Consider the following 25,068-nt stretch of genomic DNA (forward strand, 5'->3'; position numbering starts at 1 on the left):
TTTCGTGAACCCAAAATCCTTATAAATAAGGTTTTAAGACTGTAGCAACAATCTTACGAAATCTGTTTTAAGTTTGTAGGATATGGGTCAAGATTATAATAAAACTTATATAAGTAAATATAAAAATTGTAAAGATACTCTCTTACATAATTTTGGGAAATTGTACTACCCGTACCGTGTACAAATCCATACAAAATTAAATATGAAATACAACATATTTAAATAAATCGATTCCAATCATTGTCTTTGACAAGAGCTTGAGAAGCATCTTCTTGTACAATTTCCGATACGAGAACTTGAACCGCGTCTCCTTGTGCGATCCTTCTTGGCTACAAAAATGAACAAACTGATGTTGATGGTTGTGGCCGAGGCACATGTTCAACACGCTTCCCTTAAAAAGATTTCGCGCCTCTACCAAAGACGACGCGTCTGTCTCCCAGGGTACAACAGCCGAAGCAGTCTGTACTGCCGAAGAAGGCCACACGCCCTAGGTTACACCGGGTAAAATCATAGTGTTAGACCTTTTGGAAACTAAGAATAGAAATATAGTCGAATCATGTAGAGAAACTTATCCTTATATGTTTCTAACATATGGGTCATCAAGTGCTTCTTCTCCAATGACTCTTCATGCATATCTTTATGTTTTTTTCTTGTATTCTTACTCTTGTAGGTTTCGTAAACTCATCAAGTTAGACACATAGCCTACTTTTAATACAAGAGACACATGGTCGAGAAAAGTCTTATTTAATTAGAGACATAAACTCTAATAAAAACTAATAAATTGATATAAAAACTCTACTTAAGAGTTTATCTTCCATTTGAAAAGTCTAGTAAATAATTATAATTTCACTAAATTATAATTTACTAAATTAATATCCATTTATAGTATCTAAATTTCCAAAAAAAAACCGGGAATATTGTATTTATAACTAGGGTGTGATGGTATGCTTAGTTTGTTTGTTTGTTTGTTTATTTATTTATTATTTATTATTTCTTATGTTTTGTAAATAAACTAGCAATATGGTCATATACATAGATTTAACATATTTTTAATGATTATAAGTGAAAGGGGTTGGTTCCGGTACAAACCATATTTATGCTACAAACATTAAGGACAGATTCTAGCACTTAAAAAAGTTAAATTAGCACATACCAAAACAATACATATATAAAAGTAGCAGTTTTGATAATGGGGCTTTATAAGGGCGTGGAAGATTTTGATAATGCCCTTATATCATTCCTCATGGGCATTATAGGGGCATGAAGAGGGAGGGACATTTCTCGAATAATGCCTAGTAAGGAGGAAAAACAAGGAAACTAATAAATGAAAAGGGCATTATGAAACTTTAACCATTACATGAATCGTGATGATAGTGATGTGGCAAAAAATGCCCCTTAGGTTGGTGTGTATGGGGTCCGTCCCCATACCCGTCTAGGAACGCCGCCGCCATAACATCATCCCCCCCGGTCCCCGTCCTCACCGGCGACCTCTAGATGTTCAAGACGATCCAAATCTGGTGGGCCCCAATTGATTTATGACCGTTAAAAATAAAAAAAATAAATTCTAACTTTAAATTTAAAAACTAACGACAATGTTTAAATTAAATACCAATTTCACTCCCACTTTTATAAATACTCACCTCTTTTACACCATTTTTCACACTTTTCACCTACTACAATCTCATATCTCTCTCACATTTTATAAACCCTCTTCCCTTTTTATAAAAACTCATCAATTTTTATACTATTTTTTACACACTACCACCCCATCTCTCTCTCAAAAATTACCATGGCTTCACTTTCTTCCATTTCTTCATCTTCTTCGTCTACGTGGTATTCATCATCTTCGGAAGAGAATGCATTTATGGAAAACATGATTATGAACGCGACTCAGGTCTTCATGGCAGATGATGAAGCGTCATCCCAACGGCTAACTAGACGAGCAAAATTAAACCGCGACCAAGAAGGTACTTTAGTATTTTTTCCATATGTTTTATATAGATTTGAAAATGTATTTTATAATTAATTTCATTTATGTTTCGTTTTAAATATATAGCCGCCCACGATAAACTAGTAGCCGATTATTTTGCCGACGAACCCGTGTACATAGACGAGATTTTTCGACGTCGGTTCCGCATGAGTCGTCAACTTTTTTTTACGTATCGCAGGCGACATGGCCCAGTCTGATCCGTTTTTTACACTGCGATACGACGCTAGGGGGCAAAGGGGTTTCAGTAATTTACAAAAATATATGTCGGCCATTCGCCAACTGGCATACGGTTACGCACCCGACGCATTAGACGAGTATATAAAGATGTCTGAAAGAACCGCATGTCTATGTTTGCACAAGTTTTGCGAATGGGTTGTCAAATTACATAGCAAGAGATATCTGCGGAGACCAAACTCAAACGACGTTCAAAAATTATATTAAGCACACGAACAGAGACATGGTTTCCCAGGAATGCTCGGGAGCATTGATTGCATGCACTGGCCGTGGCAGAACTGCCTAGTTGCCTGGCAAGGTTAGTATACTAGGGGAGATTATGGACATCCGACTATTATATAGAGGCTGTTTGTCACACCCCCAAAATCCACATGCGGAGTATCACTGCTTGGAGGCGTGACATGACCAGGACCGAGCCACCAATCATATTGAACAACATAATTAAGTAAATAGAACCAACCACAATACGATTGGTGACCAAAAGAAAGTAACCAACTTTGAGTTAACCAAGTTCAGATTAAACAGCGGAAGCATAAAACGTGAAACCAAAACATAAGTTCATAGTTCATAAGTTTAAAGACCAAAACATAAGTTCCATAAGTTTATAAAGTTTAATTGTTAGGCACGGGACATAACAACCCATATTCTACAACGTCCTCCTCCTCGTGCAAGCTCCATAAGCATCTAACGACCTGTAAGGCATGTAACAACGAGTCAACAACAAAGTTGAGTGAGTTCACGGTTGGTTGTTTAGTTTTAAGTTGTTTCCGAAAACATGGTTTGTCTTTCGTTGGCTTATTTGCCATGGGGGTTACCCCATAGTTGAAAGTATGATTAACAAGTTCCTTCTTTATTACCCAAACCATACCCAAAATCAGTGGGGGCTTCCCCATCCAAACCACTAGACAGTATCATATCGACTACTAATGAAAATAAGTTGTGCCCTACATCAGTGTCTATCATCACTGACAGTTTGCCATAGTCCATTAGTACACGCCCGTCCGACTGGCACGGTGTGAGGTTTGTTAAACCTAATAGCGCTATTAACTAATGACCCGCTCGCCATCGGCCTCGGCGATTAAGTCGATATAAAATGAGGGACTTAATGATAGAGTTTTATCTAGTAAGTTTGAAGGTTGTTGTCCTACCCAAGGAGGACGAACGTACGTATTCTACCCAAGGAGAATACGCAGGATTATTAATGGCATCCTACCTATGGAGGATGGCCGTACATATCCTACCCAAGGAGGATATGTAGATTCCGTTTTTAATTCTTTAACCCATTCCCAACCACATACCACACAATTCCAATGTCAAGGTACTTTGTTAAGTTATATTATTTTACCCTAATATAACCATCTCACAAAATAAACAAGTATCTACACAAGTGTTCTAGTATAGAATATATATTCTAAATATATATTAATCCATTTTTCTTGTAAAAGTCAACCTCCGATACTTTGTATTTTGTAACAAAACCTTTGGCGAAGTTTATTTTGAAACACAAGTTATAAAATATACTTGTAACACTTATTTGGAAAAAATTTTCTAAGTGTTGAAATTTTTAGAAAATTTCGCAAGAGTTTCTCTTAACATCGGAGGTGTCCATGCTATTAATCATATCATTTTCTTTTCGAAATTAATCAACAATCAATCCTTGAACAATTTTACACCACCAAGTGCAAAAATAAATGAGTTACGCACTAATCATGAACTTGATATATTTCGAAAACGCGTAGTAATTTGGTAAAGCTTTTAGTGGACTTAGTTACCTTCTGCAGCGTATTTATTTCTTTAAAGATAATTTTCTTGAAAACATTTAGTGTTTACAACTTGTAAACAGTTTTCACAAAAATTAACCCCTTTGAACTCTTCTTGTAAATAAAATATTCTCATACTTGTCTTATTTCTAAAAATAGTGTAAGTGTTTGTAATAGTCATGATTTTCCAAAAACCGCTTCTCTAACTTGGTTTCTTTACAAAAATCTTTTGTAACTCTTGGATTTACAAAATCATCAACTCACTTGATTAATTATATTTCATGAAAAATCATTTTTACCAAGTTCACATCTAGCTAGAAGGTGGTCATTTTATGTACCACATAACTACTTTCTAATCTTGTTAAATCATATTTCTAAATATTATTTAACAAGATCCATATGGTGATTAACATGACACAACCAAGAATCATCATAAAATTAACAACATATTCATAACAACATCCTCCTAGTAACATTTCATCTTCATGTAACTTTTATGTTCAAGTTTCTTGTTTAACCCCTTTTAGTGTTCTTGTTCTTTAGTGTTTTAAACATTATCATCATACTACAACCTTTGATCATAACAACAAGATGAACAAGAGTTTGACAAGGACTTACTACTAGCACAAAGGCTAGGGATGATTCTAGTGAAGAAGGTGATGAAAAATGATGATGAAAAAGCAGAAACAAAGTCCTTTGAAGCTCCACAAGTTGCAAGCTTCCGTGTATCACCTTTTAAGCTTGAATGGAACTAAAAAATGGATGAAGATGGTGGATTTGTGGTGGTGATGGTGGCGATTAAGGGAGGGCCGAGAGGTAGGGGTGGGGAGTGTAGGTGAGAGTGTGATAATTGTGAAGGTGTGAAGTATGGTGAGTGATCTTCAAGACCATACTTATAAGATGGTTCTAATATTTTGGCAACTCTTGTAAGTAATCAATCTTATAAAATAATGGAATATAATCCAAGTACAAGATATGAGGCATGGTGTAAATTTTGGGGTGGGTCCATTTGGGACCGAATTCAGTTGGGGGGGGGGGGTTGGTTGTAAGTTTTTGCAACTAAATGGTAAATGTTAGTTAGATTCCAAGTATAAACTTCCATATGTTAGTTAGTTGCTTTTTAGTGGGGGTTAGGGTGTTCGGGGATCACGACTAGTCAAGGAATATTTAAACAATGTATTTGACAAAAATTTGGTGTCCCGGGTAATGTCCGGTTATCCGGTTAGATACCATTCCGTTAAAGTGTTTAATTATTCCGTAAAGTGTCTTTTATATATATTTTTGTACCACTTTTAATTCCCAACACTTAGGAAAACATTCAGGACCATTTAGTCAATTTTTCTGCACAAGACTGGTATGTTAACAAGCACGTGTAAGTACGACGCAATAATCAGAAAATAGTTATGTAATTCAACACAGTCATGAAGCACTTTTAATTAACATTAATAAATTGTACGGGTACATGAAATCATGAGGGTTGTCACATTCTCCCCCTGTTAAGAAAATTTCGTCCCAAAATTTAGCACGTGGTTACTGATGAAGCTAGTTAAGTTGCGTGGTTTTCCTGGGGTGTCACATCATCCCCCCGTTGGTTTGGAATTTCGTCCCGAAATTCTGTAGTAGCTTCTGTCTCAGTAGTGGTTACGCTTTTCTTAAACAGCTGGGGATACTTGAGTTTCATTTGGTCTTCTCGTTCCCAGGTATACTCTGGGCCACGACAGGAATCCCAACGAACTCGAACAAGAGGTATTCTGGTACGCTTGAGAATCTTAACATCTCCATCAGTAATCTCTACTGGTTCCTCGACGAATCGCAGCTGGTCGTCAATAGTGAGTTCCTTGAGAGGAACTATGAGGGCCTCATCTGACAGGCACTTCTTCAGATTCGACAAATGGAAAACATTGTGAACTCCGCTGAGTTCTGCCGGTAGATTCAGCCTGTAAGCGACTTTTCCAATTTTCTCAATGATTTCAAACGGTCCGACGTAACGCGGATTGAGTTTGCCTCGTTTGTCAAAACGGACTACGCCTTTCCAAGGTGAGACTTTGAGTAGCACTTGATCCCCAACCTGGAACTCGAGTGGTTTCTTTCGCTTATCCGCATAGCTTTTCTGACGGTCACGAGCTGCCGCCATTCGTTGTCGTATCTGAGCAATCCTTTCGGTTGTATCCACTACAAGTTCTGGGCCTGTGATTTGACTGTCGCCAACCTCTGCCCAACAAAGAGGTGATCGGCACTTTCGTCCGTACAATGCCTCGAACGGAGCAGCCTGGATACTGGTGTGGTAACTGTTGTTATACGAAAACTCCACTAACGGGAGGTGTTTTTCCCAGCCATTACCAAAATCGATTACACATGCCCTAAGCATGTCTTTAAGGGTTTGGATGGTGCGTTCAGACTGCCCATCCGTCTGTGGATGATATGCCGTGCTCATGTCTAGTCGAGAACCAAAGGACTTGTGCATAGCTCGCCACAACTCAGATGTAAAACGTGAGTCTCGATCAGAAATGATGGATTTTGGCACTCCGTGCCTTGAAACTATTTCCTTTAGGTATATGTCTGCTAGAGTAGAGAACTTATCCGTTTCCTTGATAGCCAGGAAATATGCAGACCTGGTCAGTCGATCCACGATCACCCAAATGGTATCGTTTCCGCGTTGAGATCTCGGCAGGCCAGTAACGAAATCCATGAAAATTTGTTCCCATTTCCATTTAGGTATTTCTGGTTGTTGAAGTAGGCCTGATGGTTTTTGATATTCAGTCTTGACTCTCGCACAAGTCAAACATTTGCTAACGTAGGTTGCTATGTGGGCTTTCATGCTGGGCCACCAGTATGTAGTCTTGAGATCATGGTACATCTTATCCGAACCAGGATGTACTGAATAACGAGACTTGTGCGCTTCGTCCATCACAAGCTCGCGTAAGTTTCCGTAAAGTGGAACCCAGATGCGCCCGTTAACATAGTAGGCGCCGTCTTCCTTTTGTTCTAGCCACTGCCTCGATCCTCGTAAGGACTAAGCCCTGATGTTCTCTGCTTTCAACGCTTCAACCTGAGCATCTCGTATTTGAGCGGGAAGGCTAGAGTGTATGGTAAGCTATAACGCGCGTACACGCTTAGGTATAGTATCCTTTCGACTGAGGGCGTCGGCCACAACCTTGGCTTTGCCCGGATGGTACTTGATCGCACATTCATAATCATTCAAGAGTTCAACCCATCGGCGTTGTCGCATGTTTAATTCCTTTTGCTTGAAGATATGCTCGAGACTCCTGTGATCGGTGTAAATGGTGCACTTGGTACCATACAGGTAATGTCTCCATATCTTAAGTGCGAAAACAACTGCTCCCAATTCCAAGTCGTGCGTAGTGTAGTTCCTTTTGTGAACCTTAAGTTGGCGTGATGCATAAGCAATGACTTTGTCACGTTGCATCAACATGCAACCAAGTCCTTGGATGGAAGCGTCGCAATAAACTACAAAATCATCTGTGCCTTTCGGCAATGAGAGGATAGGTGCGCTACAACGTCTGTCTTTTAAGTGCTGAAATGCGGACTCCTGTGCATCACCCCAACGATAGGTGACACCCTTCTGAGTCAGTGAAGTGAGAGGTTGCGCAATCTTAGAGAAATCCTTGATGAATCTTCTGTAGTAGCCCGCCAAACCCAAGAATTGGTGGATTTCTGTTGGTGTACGGGGTGCAGGCCAGTTCTTGATTGAGTCAACCTTGGATGGATCCACATGAATTCCATCCTTGTTTACCACGTGGCCTAGAAAATGGACTTCGTGAAGCCAGAAGTCGCATTTCGAAAACTTGGCATACAACTGCTCCTTTCAAAGAAGTTCCAGAATAAGCCTCAGGTGTTGCTCGTGTTCCTCCTGACTCTTAGAATAGATCAGGATGTTGTTGATGAAGACTATGACAAATTTATCCAGGTAAGGTTTGCACACTCGGTTCATGAGATCCATGAAGACCGTAGGTGCATTCGTCAATCCGAAAGGCATAACCAGAAATTCGTAGTGCCCATAACGAGTCCTAAATGCCGTTTTAGGGACGTCCTCGTCTCGGACTCTCAGTTGATGGTAGCCTGAACTTAGGTCAATCTTGGAATAGAAACTCGACCCTTGCAACTGGCCGAATAAATCATCAATACGTGGGAGTGGATAACGATTCTTATGGTCACCTTGTTGAGTTCACGATAGTCAATACACATTCTGAAGGTACCGACTTTCTTCTTCACAAATAATACTGGAGCTCCCCAAGGCGAAGAGCTAGGATGTATGAAACCCTTTTCCAAGAGTTCTTGTAGTTGCGTGGACAGTTCTTCAAGTTCTGATGGAGCTAGACGATAAGGTGCTCGAGCTATGGGCGCTGCTCCAGGAGCTAGCTCGATTTGAAACTCAACTTGACGATGAAGCGGAAGACCAGGTAATTCCTCAGGGAATACCTCAGGAAAATCACGTACAATAGGTATGTCTTCTATCTTCCTTTCTTCCGAGGATGTATCAGAAACGAGGGCTAGAATAGCGGCGTGGCCCTTTCGCAAACACTTCTGGGCCTTAAGGAAAGAGATGATGCCCACAACAGCACCACTCTTGACGCCATGAATTACGAGGGGTTCTTTACCAGAACGAGGGATGCGGACAATCTTCTCATTGCAAAGAATTTCCGCTTGCTGATGAGATAACCAATCCATCCCAATAACATCGTCAAAACTACCCAGAACGATAGGAATAAGATCGATAGGGAAGGTCTGACCAGCTAGGACGAGGTTACAGCCCTTAACTATGTGTGTGGCTTCAAGACTTTTACCGTTTGCTAGCTCTACCGTGTGTTTGGTGTTTAGAAGTGTTGGAGTGCGCTTAAGCATTTGGCTAACTTTTAAGGACACATAACTAGTAGCGGCACCCGAATAAAATAAAACAGTAACAAAGAAGTCATCTAGAAGAAACTTACCCATCACAACGTTTGGATCGTTCCTTGCATCACCCTGCCCAATCACGAAGGCACGACCTCGGGTGCCATTGCCATTATTGTTACCCCCGTTGTTGCCTCCATTGTTGTTCCTGTTTCCTTGATTGTTGTTGTTCTGATTCTGGTTTAGCTGAGGACAGTTCCTTTTAAAGTGGCCTTCAGCGCCACACTGAAAGCATCCTTTATTGACCTGTTGTTGCTGCTGCTGGTGGTTCTGTGGAGCTTGTTGTTGCTGTTGACGATTCTGATTCGCAGGACGTGGGCTCCTGCAATCCTTGGCTTCATGACCCAGCTTGTTACATCTCAGACAACGACCCTTGTGGTACTGCCCGCTATGATGCTTATTGCACCGGTTGCACTTGGGGTGGTTCCCTCGGTATCCACCCTGTCCTTGACTACCAGAAGATTGCTGACCAGGACTCTGGTGGTCATCAATCTTTCGCTGCTGGGACTGAGACTGAACTGAAGTAGAACCCTTGCCCGGATTTCCATCCCACTTGCGCTTATTATCACTGGGAGCATCAGCAGTAGTAGCGCTAATACGCTTGGGCAGCCTGTTCTGCTCTACTGCCTGATCAGTGAGACGATGAGCCAACCGAATGACTTGCTGAATGGTGCCAAGATTAGCTGAGGTCACATGGATTTGAATTTCTGGCACCAAACCCTTAAGGTACAGCTCAATACGCTTGATAGGAGGATCCGCCATAGTGGGGCACAATATAGCTAATTCATTCGATCTCTTTGTGTATGCCTCGATCTCAGACCCCATCATCTTCAAATTGAACAATTCCACCTCTAGCTTGTGGATGTCATCACGACTGCAGTACTCTTCTTTGATCAACTCCTTGAAGTCGTTCCATGGGGTGGCATTAGCAACCGCCAGCCCTAGCAGTTGAACCTGTGCTTTCCACCAGGTTAACGCAGCACCTTCAAACGTTCTAGTAGCAAATTTCACCCTACGATCTTCATGGCATTCACACATCTCAAAAACAGACTCAAGCTTCTCGAACCAGTGAAGAAGGCCTACAGCTCCTTCTGTGCCACTGAAAGTACTAGGTCGGCAATCCATGAATGTTTTGAACGTGCACACAGGAGGTTGTGCAGGTTGACCTGTTGCGTGAGGGTAAAAGACAAGGTTAAGCACAAGAGTTGTTTCGCGAGGGTAGGATCTAAACATCGTAGGATAGGTCGGAATAGCAGGTTATACCTCCTGCTGGAGCTGCTGCGAGTGCCTCAGCAACTCGTTCATTGATCAAAGTCGTCAACTGGGCTTGGGTTAGGTTGATACCACCACGTCCTCCGCGTCCGCTCATGATCTTCACAACGAAGCAGCGTAAGTGAGAAAAGTGTCGCGAATGTGCGTAAGCGTTGAATGACAGAAGAGAGTAAGCACACAAGGTTCAAATAGTAGTTATCACGTTAACTAATGCACTCTGTGAACTATCTAACCGACAATTTAAACATAATTCATACCACCTATTGTGTCGAGTCTTGCACGTGGAGCGAAGCGTCGTTGTGGATCGTTGACCACTGTACAGGTTATAGTCTGGTTTTATCAAAAAGCCTTTCCCCTTTTTAAAACCAAGTTCACTATAACCAATCGCTCTGATACCAATCTGTCACACCCCCAAAATCCACATGCGGAGTATCACCGCTTGGAGGCGTGACATGACCAGGATCGAGCCACCAATCATATTGAACAACATAATTAAGTAAATAGAACCAACCACAATACGATTGGTGACCAAAAGAAAGTAACCAACTTTGAGTTAACCAAGTTCAGATTAAACAGCGGAAGCATAAAACATGAAACCAAAACATAAGTTCATAGTTTATAAGTTTAAAGACCAAAACATAAGTTCCATAAGTTTATAAAGTTTAATTGTTAGGCACGGGACATAACAACCCATATTCCACAACGTCCTCCTCCTCGTGCAAGATCCATAAGCATCTAACGACCTGTAAGGCATGTAACAATGAGTCAACAACAAAGTTGAGTGAGTTCACGGTTGGTTGTTTAGTTTTAAGTTGTTTCCGAAAACATGGTTTGTCTTTCGTTGGCTTATTTGCCGTGGGGGTTACCCATAGTTGAAAGTATGATTAACCAGTTCCTTCTTTATTACCCAAACCATATCCAAAATCAGTGGGGGCTTCCTCATGTAAACCACTAGACAATATCATATCGACTACTAACGCAAATAAGTTGTGCCCTACATCAGTGTCTATCATCACTGACAGTTTGCCATAGTCCATTAGTACACGCATGTCCGACTGGCACGGTGTGAGGTTTGTTAAACCTAATAGCGCTATTAACTAATGATCCGCTCACCATCGGCCTCGGCGATTAAGTCGATATAAAATGAGGGACTTAATGATAGAGTTTTGTCTAGTAAGTTTGAAGGTTGTTGTCCTACCCAAGGAGGACGAACGTACGTATTCTACCCAAGGAGAATACGCAGGATTATTATTGGCATCCTACCTATGGAGGATGGCCGTACATATCCTACCCAAGGAGGATATGTAGATTCCATTTTTAATTCTTTAACCCATTCCCAACCACCGGGAATCCCATGCCTTAGAAAGTGTGTGAACTCACCTTGGTTTGCTCGGTTAGATTAGTTACTCTAATAATCAAGCACGTCCTAATAAAGTACAGATAACAATCAATTTCTTGTGCATGCATAACACGTATCCTACGTACGGTTTATCTACTCATTACTTCTACCACATACCACACATACCACACAATTCCAATGTCAAGGTACTTTGTTAAGTTATATTATTTTACCCTAATATAACTATCTCACAAAATAAACAAGTATCCACACAAGTGTTCTAGTATAGAATATATATATATATATATATATATATATATATATATATATATATATCCATTCTTCTTGTAAAAGTCAACCTCTGATACTCTGTATTTTGTAACAAAACCTTTGGCGAAGTTTATTTTGAAACACAAGTTATAAAATATACTTGTAACACTTGTTTGGAAAAATATTTTCTAAGTGTTGAAATTTTTAGAAAATTTCGCCAGAGTTTCCCTTAACATCGGAGGTGTCCATGCTATTAAGCATATCATTTTCTTTTCGAAATTAATCAACAATCAATCCTTGAACAATTTTACACTACCAAGAGCAAAAATATATGAGTTACACACTAATCATGAACTTGATATATTTTCGAAAACGCGTAGTAATTTGGTAAAGCTTTTAGTGGACTTAATTACCTTCCAAAGCGTATTTATTTCTTTAAAGATCATTTTCTTGAAAACATTTAGTGTTTACAACTTGTAAACAGTTTTTACTAAAATTAACCCCTTTGAACTCTTCTTGTAAATAAAATATTCTCATACTTGTCTTATTTCTAAAAATAGTGTAAGTGTTTGTAATAGTTATGATTTTCCAAAAACCGCTTCTCTAACTTGGTTTCTTTACAAAAATCTTTTGTAACTCTTGGATTTACAAAATCATCAACTCACTTGTTTAATATTATTTCATGAAAAATCATTTTTACCAAGTTCATATCTAGCTAGAAGGTGGTCATTTTATGTACCACATAACCACTTTCTAATCTTGTTAAATCATATTTCTAAATATTATTTAACAAGATCCATATGGTGATTAACATCACACAACCAAGAATCATCATAAAATTAACAACATATTCATAACAACATCCTCGTAGTAACATTTCATCTTCATGTAACTTTAATGTTCAAGTTTCTTGTTTAACCCCTTTTAGTGTTCTTGTTCTTTAGTGTTTTAAACATAATCATCATAATACAACCTTTGATCATAACAATAAGATGAACAAGAGTTTGACAAGGACTTACTACTAGCACAAAGGCTAGGAATGATTCTAGTGAAGAAGGTGATGAAAAATGATGATGAAAAAGCAAGAAACAAAGTCCTTTGAAGCTCCACAAGTTGCAAGCTTCCTTGTATCACCTTTTAAGCTTGAATGGAACTCATAAATGGATGAAGATGGTGGATTTGTGGTGGTGATGGTGGCGGTTAAGGGAGGGCCGAGAGGAAGGGGTGGGGAGTGAAGGTGAGAGTGTGATGATTGTGAAGGTGTGAAGTATGGTGAGTGATCTTCAAGACCATACTTATAAGATGGTTCTAATATTTTGGCAACTCTTGTAAGTAATCAATCTTATAAAATAATGGAATATAATCCAAATACAAGATATGAGGCATGGTGTAAATTTTGGGGTGGGTCCATTTGGGACCGAATTCGGTTTGGGGGGGGGGGTTGGTTGTAAGTTTTTGCAACTAAATGGTAAATGTTAGTTAGATTTCAAGTATAAACTTCCGTATGTTAGTTAGTTGCTTTTAGTGGGTGTTAGGGTGTTCGGGGATTACGACTAGTCAAGGAGTATTTAAACAATGTATTTGATAAAAATTTGGTGTCCCGGGTAATGTCCGGTTATCCGGTTAGATACCGTTCCGTTAAAGTGTTTAATTATTCCGTAAAGTGTCTTTTATATATATATATTTTTTGTAACACTTTTAATTCCCAACACTTAGGAAAACATTCAGGACCATTTAGTCAATTTTTCTGCACAAGACTGGTATGTTAACAAGCACGTGTAAGTACGACGTAATAATCAAAAAATAGTTATGTAATTCAACACAGTCATGAAGCACTTTTAATTAACATTAATAAATCATACGGATACATGAAATCATGAGGGTTGTCACACTGTTGCGTCACAGGATCTCTGGATCTGACATGCTTTTTTTTGGTCTACCTGGTTCGCTCAATGACCTTAACATCATATACCAGTCACAGATATTTGACGATGTAGTGGAGGGAACAGGTCCAAACACAAGTTTTACGGTTTCAGGAGTGGAATACAGGCGAGGTTACTACCTAGCCGATGGAACAACAAGATTTAAACATGTTCGCTCTACGTAACGAGTACACACATCATAACCTACAAGCGGACTTGGTGGAGTACATTTGGAACAACGCTCAAAACGAACCAGACGACCACATGGAGGACGAAGACTAGTAGCTTTTTTTTTAATATATTAGGATTTTTTTAAGTTTATGTTTTTTTAAGTTTATGTTTTTTTTAGTCTATGTTTTTTTGGTCTACGTTTTTTTTAAGTTTATGTAATGTTTTTTAATATTAATGAAAATATTTTGTTAATTTATTTGTTAAATGTTAAAAAAAGTAGAAGATTAAAAAATAAAAAAACATAAAAGTGGTGAGGTATGATCATCTAGGACCATCCTCCCATACCCTCTAGTTTTGTGGGATTGATCATCTTTGGGAGGACTATGATGTGGCGCCTACGTGGCGGATCAGTCTCCAAGGTAGGATAGGCACCATACCCTCTCGCCTTAAAGAGCATTAACCATTAACCTAAAGGAAAATTTATTATCTTATCTTTGTAATTAGGTAATATTTGGTTTATTAATTACAAGGTATGCATATACATAATATAAAGTAACAAACTGAAAATGATCAAGTGTTCATCAATGAATGATTGAGTGGACCCTAGTGAAGATGCCTACGAAGTTTCCCGTTCTTCGTTTTATTCATCAATAGATTTTGATTTAACTCATCCTATCCATACCTTGCTTGGTCTCATGCTCTACTTTGGGCCAACGTCCTCTCACGTTACATCGGGTCACATAATATTTTCTTTGCGTTCTTGTACGTAATGCATTAAATAGTTTTGATGCCAAGAAAATAGTATCTAGTCTCGTCTATTTCGATAATTAATAAAAAAAAAAGCCCAACTCTCAACATGTAACATGTAGAGAGTAGAGAACAATCTTATCTCTGCATTGTCGATATGTGTATTGTGTATATAAATGAAACATGATTTGTATATTATTTATATATATTGATGATTTGTGTATGAATATAATATAATATTTTAATTATATAAACTAGGCTAGAAAGCTCTACATTACACATGTTTACTAAAAAAATATCTTAATACTTAGTAACAAAGATTTAGAGACATTATAAAGCGATATTCAAAAACAAAATATCTTTGAAAGTATATTTTTGTTAGCTTTTTTAAATTAAGAAAAAGAACAAGAAATGATAATATAAAAGAAACGGGAAAATAATTATTGTTTTATAGAATTATGATATGTTGGATGACTACTAAGGTAAAGATTCAAGACATGTATTTGGATATGAAATTTGATTGCATTCAAACAAAAACAAACATGATATCAATGTTGAACATTTTATAACTAATAGATATCTTTTTACATAAAAAGAAAATTGGATTTTATAATTTCACATAGAGTTGGTTGTTCACTGGTAGACCCACCTTTTAACTATTTTGCCTTCAACAGTTATCGGTTAAAAAAACTTAACGGAATTATAAAACGATATTTAAAAACAAGATATCTTTGAAAGTATGTTTTTATTAACTTTTTTTAAATTAAGAGAAAGAACAGGAAAGGATAAAATAAGAGAAACGGGGAAAATAATTATTGTTTTACAGAATTATGATAGGCTGCGTAACTAATTACTTATTTATTAGGTAAAAATTCTGGACATGTATTTGGATATGAAATTTTATTGCATTCAAAGAAAAAACATAATATCATTGTTGAACGTTTTATAACTAACTAGTGGGGACTCGCACGTTGCGACGAAATCGACAATTTACATTGGTGTACTCGTCTTTTGTTAGTTTAACAATCGTTTCGTCCGCACGATGCCGTGGCAACGACATATAAAACACATAATGAAACTTTGGTGGTTCTTTTATACAAAATAGAATTTGATCAACTTTAACGCAACACTCTAAAAACTTGATTGCTATTGGATAGAAACACTCATGATCTTAATACACTTTGGATATAAAAAACAAAGTAAAGAAAATAAGATTGGAATATTTTTGCATTGGATTAGGGTCAAAAGGTCTAAGAAGCAAGAACCAAAGCAAAGTCTTATTTCAAATCATGTGATTAGATGCTCCAAATATTTCACATAAAAAGATGGTGATAATAAACAAGAGTTAACATTAAATGATAATTTAGGAATTTGGAGGTAGATCATGATCAAATCCTTTAAATTAAAAAAAAAAACTCATTTGAGTGATTCTCTTTTATTAACTTTTTTTAAATTAAGAGAAAAAACAGGAAAGGATAAAATAAGAGAAACGGGGAAAATAAATATTGTTTTACAGAATTATGATAGGCTGCGTAACTAATTACTTATTTATTAGGTAATAATTCTGGACATGTATTTGGATATGAAATTTTATTGCATTCAAAGAAAAAAAAAACATAATATCATTGTTGAACGTTTTATAACTAACTAGTGGGGACTCGCACGTTGCGACGAAATCGACAATTTACATTGGTGTACTCGTCTTTTGTTAGTTTAACAATCGTTTCGTCCGCACGATGCCGTGGCAACGACATATAGAACACATAATGAAACTTTGGTGGTTCTTTTATACAAAATAGAATTTGATCAACTTTAACGCAACACTCTAAAAACTTGATTGCTATTGGATAGAAACACTCATGATCTTAATACACTTTGGATATAAAAAACAAAGTAAAAGAAAATAAGATTGGAATATTTTTGCATTGGATTAGGGTCAAAAGGTCTAAGAAGCAAGAACGAAAGCAAAGTCTTATTTCAAATCATGTGATTAGATGCTCCAAATATTTCACATAAAAAGATGGTGATAATAAACAAGAGTTAACAGTAAATGATTATTTAGGAATTTGGGGGTAGATCATGATCAAATCCTTTAAATTAAAAAAAAAAAATAAAAAACTCATTTGAGTGATTCTCTATTTTCAGGTACATTTGCATCAGGTATGATATTAAAACCAAGCCCAAATAAGTTTAAAAAATCATTTACTTCATTTTTTTTTTTTTTTTTTTTTTTGCAAAATAGAGCATGAGGCCAACTATGATGCTTCAGTTAATCCATTTGCAATCTTCAACATGTGAAGTTTATAAAACCAGGTACTTACACCTTATGTCTAAGACTTTGAATATTTATAAAGCCAGAAAGTTTATAAAAAAGGACTTTAAATGTTTTTATGTAACAAGCCAAACTTTGTAAATCGTTTATAAAAAACCAGTTAAAACAATAATTGAATGATTTTTTTTATAGAATTAATTAACAAATGATGAATTTTCATCCAAATCGTTATAAGCAATTCAGCCTATATTTTCATCATAACTGGCCAGACCTAACACTACTGAACACCGATTTTAGTTTTCTTCAAGAAGAAAATAATCCACTCTTTTTCTTTTTATTGTTGCCTAGTGAGACAAATTGAAAACAATACTTAGCCCATTACAGTCCACAATACTTTGCTAACGTCCAAATGAATCCATATATGTAAATGTGAGTCAAGATTGATTGTCTAGTACCCATAGGTATACACACAAGTACACTTTACAAATAAAACAGCCCCCTAAAGTAAATTAAAGACAATATTATTGAATCCATGACTCATCAATGCAAATTCAACTTTAATTAAGCAAACATAAAAGTTAACACAATTTAATATAACAAAGTTTGGATATTCATCTTCTTGAATGTTTTTTATGATATCAATGTAATCAATCTCCCCTAAGAATTTGACACAACTACTTATTACAAACCTTGAATGCAGACCATAAAAAGCTAACATGTACGATAACTCTGGCTTAAGGCTAGAGGGTATGGGGAGCCTCATCCCCAAGGGGATGGGCCGCCACATCAGCGCCACGTAGGCTCGGCTTAGAGGGGATGGACCTAGGGGGTGGGGGATGAACCCCTTTTTATATATATATGTATGTATGTATAGATGTGTGTGTTAGGAGAGAGGAAAGTAGGCACGGCACATCCGGCTGTGGGGAGTTGATCTTGCCGAGCCGAGCCTAGGGGGGCGGTGTGGGGGACCGGCGCCGGTCCTAGCCGGGCCTCAGCCGGCCCCCATACCCTTTAGTCTAATCGTGTACCCAGGGCCGGTCCAAGCTTTTTGGTGGCCCTAAGCGAGCTTTAAAAGGCCTTTTCAGAAAATAAAAAATGAATTATTTTGTTTACGGTCTTTATAAATCTAAATCTTAGGGTTGTTTTGATGTAAAAAAAAGGTAATGTAGGTACTCCTTAAAAACTTTAAATGATTTACCACGTCAAATACTACAAGAAAAATAATACCTTAAGAATGAGATCGTTTGATTATTCATAGCCAAGCCTCGTTAAACTGCTAAAATGCTATTGCAAGTGTCTATATGTATTCCATGCCATTCTATATGCATTTTCTATACACCAAAATGCTGATCAAGCAAGCACAATCAGTGTCAAGATTTTTAAGAAAACTAACTAAATCAAAACTCTAACATACAACAATAAGTCCAAGATTTATGTTAACTTCAATTTTTTTCTCAAACCGAACTGTAATATGTTAAAAACATATCCAAATTAGTTTGACAACAATAACTTTTTAAGACAAATAAGATTAATTAGAAATTGAGTTCTAGTAGACTTATCATATCCATACGAAAACCCACATCATTGTTAAGTTTTAAAATTAATATAATAAAAACTCATTATCCCCTTACAGTTCGACATAAATCTTCAAGAGATACTCCCAATGACTTATAATGCCCCCTCAAGTGTCAACAATTTATATATTTTAAACCAAAAATTTCCACTTTTGACCTTTGTTTTCTTTTTTCTTGTTACAATACTAGTGGGGAGCCCGCGCGTTGCAGCGGAGTCGACAATACAGACGGGAATATAAAGCAAACCTTAAAACGATATTCAGTTGTGAACAGACCCAACCCGAAAAGACCAAGACCAAGCCAGTTACCTAACAAGTATAACTAACGGGTCGAGACAGAAATCAAACAAACGGCTTTAAGCCAAGATAGTGACCATGGATAACAGAATAGTTGCATCAGAAGATGTACTCTGGCAAAACCAAAGGAAATCTAGCAATTTCAACCTCAAAGGGGCTTCGTTGTGGATCCGCCAGATTACACACAATTTACAAATTTATCTAATACAAATGCTAAAAAAAGATATGATGAGCATATTACGACACGCCTGCCCGGGATAAACATGTAAGAACCCTCTATCGATGCAGGTGAAGCCGTAGAAGTTATGCAGCATTCGTAAACAAACTCTTTCTCCCCCAATCATAACAAGGGAAACTGTAGATAAACAGACAAAGAAACAATCTGTAAGTGGCTTCCAGTTGCATAACCTAACTTTATTTTGTTGAAAATTATAACGCAAGATTATTTATTTGCCCACCGAATTGATATAGAATAATATGCGCCATTATATGGTATACCTGGCCTATCACAGCTTCACCATTGAAGTCTCCCAGAACATTATCATTAAATTTGATAATCCACTGTCTCCGGTACAGCTGGCACGAATCAAAGGACATACCATGGACAAAACATCCTCCAGGTTCGTTGAGACCCTATTTAGTGACACTCTCCAGTCCAGGAAATTAACCTTAATAGGCGTCAAGTTGTTACAACAAAACCCGTTCCCAGGTCCAAGAACCTAGCCTGATGCAGATGATTCCTGAAACTTCGAACAGTGAACATACCTGATGTATCGAAAGCCCACTTCCAGCAATCAATCCCCACACCCACACTTGCAGACTTTCAAGTACACTCCAACAAAAGCCCCTAAAAGGCTAGAACAAAAAATCATTTTTGACTAAATAACACTCGATTAGAAACGCTCTGAGCTGCCACCAAAGTGGTTAAATCTGTGAGTTTTTGTCATTTTCAAAAATTCATTGATAAATTAATATTAAATGATGACAAATAATATTTATCAAAATAATAATTCTCCATGGCTGCAGCCCTAAAAACCAAGGCGCAAAGCGCTAGGCGTGAGCTTCACGTAAACGAGGCGTTTGGTACTAAAAATCTCTATATATAATTTTAGAGAATATTTTCTACGTTATTAAATCTTTAAACAAAAAAAATAAGATAAAAAAAACTATAATTCAATTCTAGAAGCTTTATGTTTTTATAGAACCAAAAATGAGCTATATATAGAACTAATAAACCTCAAAGAACCAAAATATTGATAAACTATTATATTTTAAATTAAATTTTTAGAACCTTGAATAAACTAAACTTGTTGTTTTAAATCTGTATTACTTGCAGCAAAGAGTCAATGTTGTAGAGTTGTGCAGTGTGCACTGTACAGTGCAGAAAAATCTGCATAAAAGTGTTTTATGTTTCACATTGACTGTTGGGTGTGGGCGTGGGTTTTGGGCGTTTTGGCCGTTTAAAGCCGGGGGCTCCACCCTGGGTAGGCGTTTTGATCAGCGTTGGCCGCTTGGCGTGGAGATTCTGCCTGGGGGGGGGGGGGGGGGGACATGCCAGGCTGTGGTTGGCTGGTTCAATGTAGGTTTTTTTAATTTTGTTTGTAGTTTTTTTTAAAAAATTCCACATGGCTGGCCACGCCCAGCTAAGCGACGCTCCACTACACCCCTAGTTTTTTAGTATTAGCTTGTGGATCCCACCCTCGCCATGTGTCGAGCAATGCCCCCAACCCAAGTCCCTCCACACCCCATAGTCTTAGCTTACTCCTTTCTTCGGTCTAAAAAGTAGAAAACTCTCCAAATCTTTTCTGCCAACTTCGTACTTTAAAAAAGTAAGGTTTCTCGTTCTCAACGTAAGGTACTGATCCAAAAACAAAGGATTGAAAGCTGTGAACATCTCATCTCACAATTTCATAGCTTTGCTAATTACATGAAGCGCCATCTCAAAAATGTTGGGCCCGAATCAAACCTGATTTTGACTGAAGCGCCGCCTCGCTTTCTTAGCGCCTCAAGCATGAAGCACGGGTTCATAGCGCTCCTTGTAGAAGAGTGCCTCAGTCCAAAAAAGCGTTCTTTAAAACGCCTTTAGCGCCTCACGCCTCAGGCGTGCTTTTTTAAACCATGCCTGGTTGAAATACCACCACTACGAATATGATTTTTCATGATACGCGTGCATGAAAATATATTCTACATTCAAATTCAAATGTATGAACAAAAAAAGAATAAATTATTAATAAATATGAGTTACTATGGTATGCTTTTGCATGATGGTAGAGTGAATGGGCTGGGTAATGATGGCTCAACATGTATTCGGGTTAAAAATGGCCATTCTGAACTGGTTGTTATAGTTGGATTATTGGGTTAGATTGACCTACAAACCAATTGTCAATCTCTTAAAGACTTTTAATAAATAATTAATGTGATCGACAATTTTGCGTCTTTTTTCTAGTTTGTAATCTCTTTGGTGCTTATTAAATGGCTGTTTTTGTTAGAAATTTGACTGCGAATATATCTTATGTTAAAACAAAAAGCCATGTATTTTAGAAAAAAGGCCAAGAAATTATATCTTACTTCTTATGATGATTGTTCTTGTGCTTGATTCTTTGACATATGGATTCTACGTGACTGAATTTGTGTTTGGACTCTAACCAACAGCTGCATCTGCTTCATGGCAGTCACCATTAGTCGCTTCACATTTTTACTTGTTAATACTCTTTGAAGCCTCACAAAGCCTGCACAACCATCATTTTAATGCTGCAACTATATATTAAACCAGTAGGTATCTTCAAAATTTCAGAATCTTTGCACAAACCGTATCGTCTTATTGTAAACGCCTCCTAGTTCATACGAACGTATCATCTTATTGTAAGAGGTGTGAAATTCGTATTTGGTTCTTTCAAGAAATGACCAGGGAGCTTGACATGGGTACCTATTTCCAAACAAACAAACAAACATCAAAACCCTCCCTCTTCAGCAAAATGTGTTGTCAAAGGCGAAAGGCGCATTGGCCGTGCCTGGAACCTAGGTGCAAGGCGAAGAAAAACCGCACGTCCAAGGCAAGCAAGACGCAATAGTAAAATAAATAAAAAAATGCAAGGTGCTTGGCTAGAAATGCAAGATATATCATTCTCTATATGCCTTTTTTAAATGTTAGTTTCAACTATTCTAAACAAAATTTACTGTTTGCCAAAAATAAGTTTATACATAAGCTGCATTGAGTACATATAGAGCATAAACATGATAAAAAATTTTACCAAGCACAAATTAAACATAAAATAAAGATAAACAATCACTGAACAAGCATATGGATTTGCTGTAACTACCAATTGAGAATGTATGTAATTAGAAGCATTCACATGACAATGAGATTCCACAAGTGGTGTATATGAAATTAAGAGTAACTATGCTCACCTCTAGTTCTCCAATATCCTGATCAGTAACCTCCCCATCTGGAACTTCTCAAAGAGAAACTCAATCAACATTCCAAACTGCATTATTTATTTACACATGCTTCTTAATTAGTTCCCAAGATTTATAATAATAAAAAAAAAAAAAAAATCACTAAAGAAGCATGTACCTGAGTGCCCCAATCCCCAACATGGTTTCTGCGAAGCACATCAACTTTAGAATACTCAAGCATACGGGCTATCGTGTCTCCAATGATAGTTGACCTCAAATGACCTACATGCATTTCCTTTGTAATGTTGGGTGATGAAAAGTCAACTATCGCCCTTTTGACAGAGAGCTCTGGTGCCCATGTGTCAATGCCATCTGTTATAGCATATTCTGGATTCTCTGCAGGAAACAAAATTTTAATGTTAACCTATAAATTTTCAAATATAAATATAATAATAATAATAATTAAATACCTTGGCTATCCATTGTGTTGATAACTTAACGTTTATAAAGCCAGGACCAGCTATGGAGCATGATTCTATCATGTCAGATGTTGGAAGATTCAGCATTATGGCCTAAAAAACACTATGTAAGAACCCTAATTCTTCAAATGTGTACTCTATAATACTTCAAAATCAATATAGAATCAACACCGACAGATCAAACCTCCACAAAATCACAGTTCAAAAATGTGCCAGCGACACCGCCACCAAGGGTTCCCGAATGAAATCTGGCAACCACGGACAAAAACTACATTGATCAATTTAACAAGGTTTGATTGTCTTACCAGGTTGCAAGCTTGATCGATTTAAGAGGATGATGGTGCCATTCAACCCTCGGTTAATCCATTACCTGATCTTTAACCACCACCAGATCAGCCCAACGACCAGTCTTTTCGGATGATCGACCACCATCCAAGTATCGGGCGCTGCCATCGGAAATCCGAGCTTCAATCCGCCGTCGTCATCGATGTCGCTGTGGCCGGAGAGCCTTGGGCCTTCTCCCCCCTCTCTGTATTCTTCTCTTTCTCTCCCTCATCGAATTAGTTTCATCTATAATTGTTTCGACCCTTTCATTTGCTATATTCACTCCTGGGTTGATTGTGAGAGTCTGTTAGGTTTCTTTCAAGGAGGGAAGTGAAGGAAAGAAATTTGGGTGTGTGAGTATTATACCTCCCAGTGTCTTAAAATTTCATCTTCATTCCAGTTTTACCCTCACAAAACAAGCATTGTTTAGTTGTACATATTGCATAAAATGATGGACGTCATGTAAAATTACATGTGTGTACATCACTTCTCCTTTTTATAATAGTATAGATATGGAATTTTGTCTCGATTCTCATACTTGTTCAATCGAAGTATTAACAGCATAATTTCAATGAGAGTTTATGATTAACAATAGCTATCATTTATACGTTTATAGTATATTTGAGACTAAGCATTTGACTTTTGAGAGGAGGTGCAATCGATTAACAAACAATAAAAGATTCAGAAACCAATTAACAAACAATAAGCAATCAGAAATCGATTAACAAACAGTAAAAATTAACATGATGTGACAATCTTACAGTTAGTAAATATAGCCATTACCTTCAAATTCGAAATTGAGATTGAGAGTTGAGACACTAAATAACTATTTCAATTGTTTATCTGTACCTAATTTCGCCCCCAATCAGCAATCAAAGTTCACATAAGCTACTAAGCATCACGTCGAATCTGGAATTGGAGCGGAGGCCACTGGCCAGAGATTATAGGGTCGCTTAATGGATTTGTCAATTACTTGGGCTTAGACTATTATTTATTTGTTTAATTGGGCCAATATAGCATACGAAAAAAAAAGTTAAAAAAGTGGAGGCCCTAGGGTTTGGTGGCCCTAGGCCTGTGCCTAAGGTGCTAAGCTCATTCGTGTACCTAATCAATAGCGCGTATTGGCTCCTGTTTTAAGAAGAGATAGTCTATTCTTTGACCATTCTTCCAAGGCCTTATGGTGGAGAGCATTCGTTCGAATAAAGTTGTTTTTCTTTAATCAACTTCACAGCATTTTTCCAGTTATCAACCACGCCCAAACCTATAAATCACATGTTAACTCCACACTTCTTCCATGACCTGCATAAATAATATAATATAATAAACGTGCATCATCACTGTGAAACTAAAACCATATCACTTTTACAGTATTTAGTAAAGTGATACAGATTTGACTAACAAAATCGACAATTAAAATGCGCAGTCAAAGAAAACACACAAATATCTTCCTATTCTAGGTGGTTAAAGGCGCTCGCCTACGCACAACAACACAACAATAACGCCTTGCATCAATCAGGGTGCACATGCGCGAATCCGAGCCAAATTCTACAAAAAAAAAAAAAACTAGTTTAAAACATCTAAAAATGGTCTACAACCAACCCTAAAAACATTTCTAAAACAACTAAAATTGGCAATTTAAACTATGCGCCTTGCTTAAAAAAAACTCTCGTTTTACTGCAAGTAACAAAAAATTGGATCATAACCGACAAGGAAGGTCCTAGGCGCTTTAAAGATTAACATATATAGTTAAAACCTAAGTATGTAATCAGAGAATGATGTATTTGCTTCAACATATCTCTCCCTATATAGAATAGGGTATATCCGAGTGACTCCAACTATTGTGCTGGGAAGTGGAACTACTCCTCCAGAACCTTTAATGCAACTAAATGTTAGTGGAGCATACCCACTTTTACCTGGATATACAACAACATAACCACACACGAGATCTAGAAGAGGCATGATAAACTTAGAAGAGCTACCTACAACAGAGATTGATAATTATATATAACCCAACTGAGAAACAGATGAGTTATGTGGCATGCCTTACGATCTAGATTAACAATCAAAATTAATTTAGTTACGTTTTAACAATCAATTTTTTTTTAATAAAT

At 37.4% G+C, this 25,068-nt stretch overlaps 1 long non-coding RNA gene across 11 annotated transcripts; it reads right to left on the reverse strand.

The window, feature by feature from the left end:
* Positions 1–18,803: 18,803 nt before the first annotated feature.
* On the reverse strand, positions 18,804–23,297 carry LOC110915961. 11 transcript variants are annotated; one of them, XR_004884112.1, is made up of 8 exons: positions 23,004–23,297; positions 22,818–22,881; positions 22,625–22,726; positions 22,333–22,550; positions 22,167–22,243; positions 21,568–21,684; positions 19,257–21,487; positions 18,804–19,113 (listed from the first exon to the last, which is right to left on the reverse strand). It is a non-coding gene; the product is annotated as an uncharacterized LOC110915961 (long non-coding RNA). The 11 variants fall into 11 exon arrangements; XR_004884113.1 differs by having other exon boundaries at positions 22,818–22,901; XR_002579391.2 differs by lacking the exon at positions 22,818–22,881 and having other exon boundaries at positions 19,257–19,613; positions 21,327–21,487; positions 22,939–23,297.
* Positions 23,298–25,068: the final 1,771 nt, after the last annotated feature.

This window comes from Helianthus annuus, chromosome 16 (assembly GCF_002127325.2).
Source record: "Helianthus annuus cultivar XRQ/B chromosome 16, HanXRQr2.0-SUNRISE, whole genome shotgun sequence".
Taxonomy (NCBI): Eukaryota; Viridiplantae; Streptophyta; class Magnoliopsida; order Asterales; family Asteraceae; genus Helianthus; species Helianthus annuus.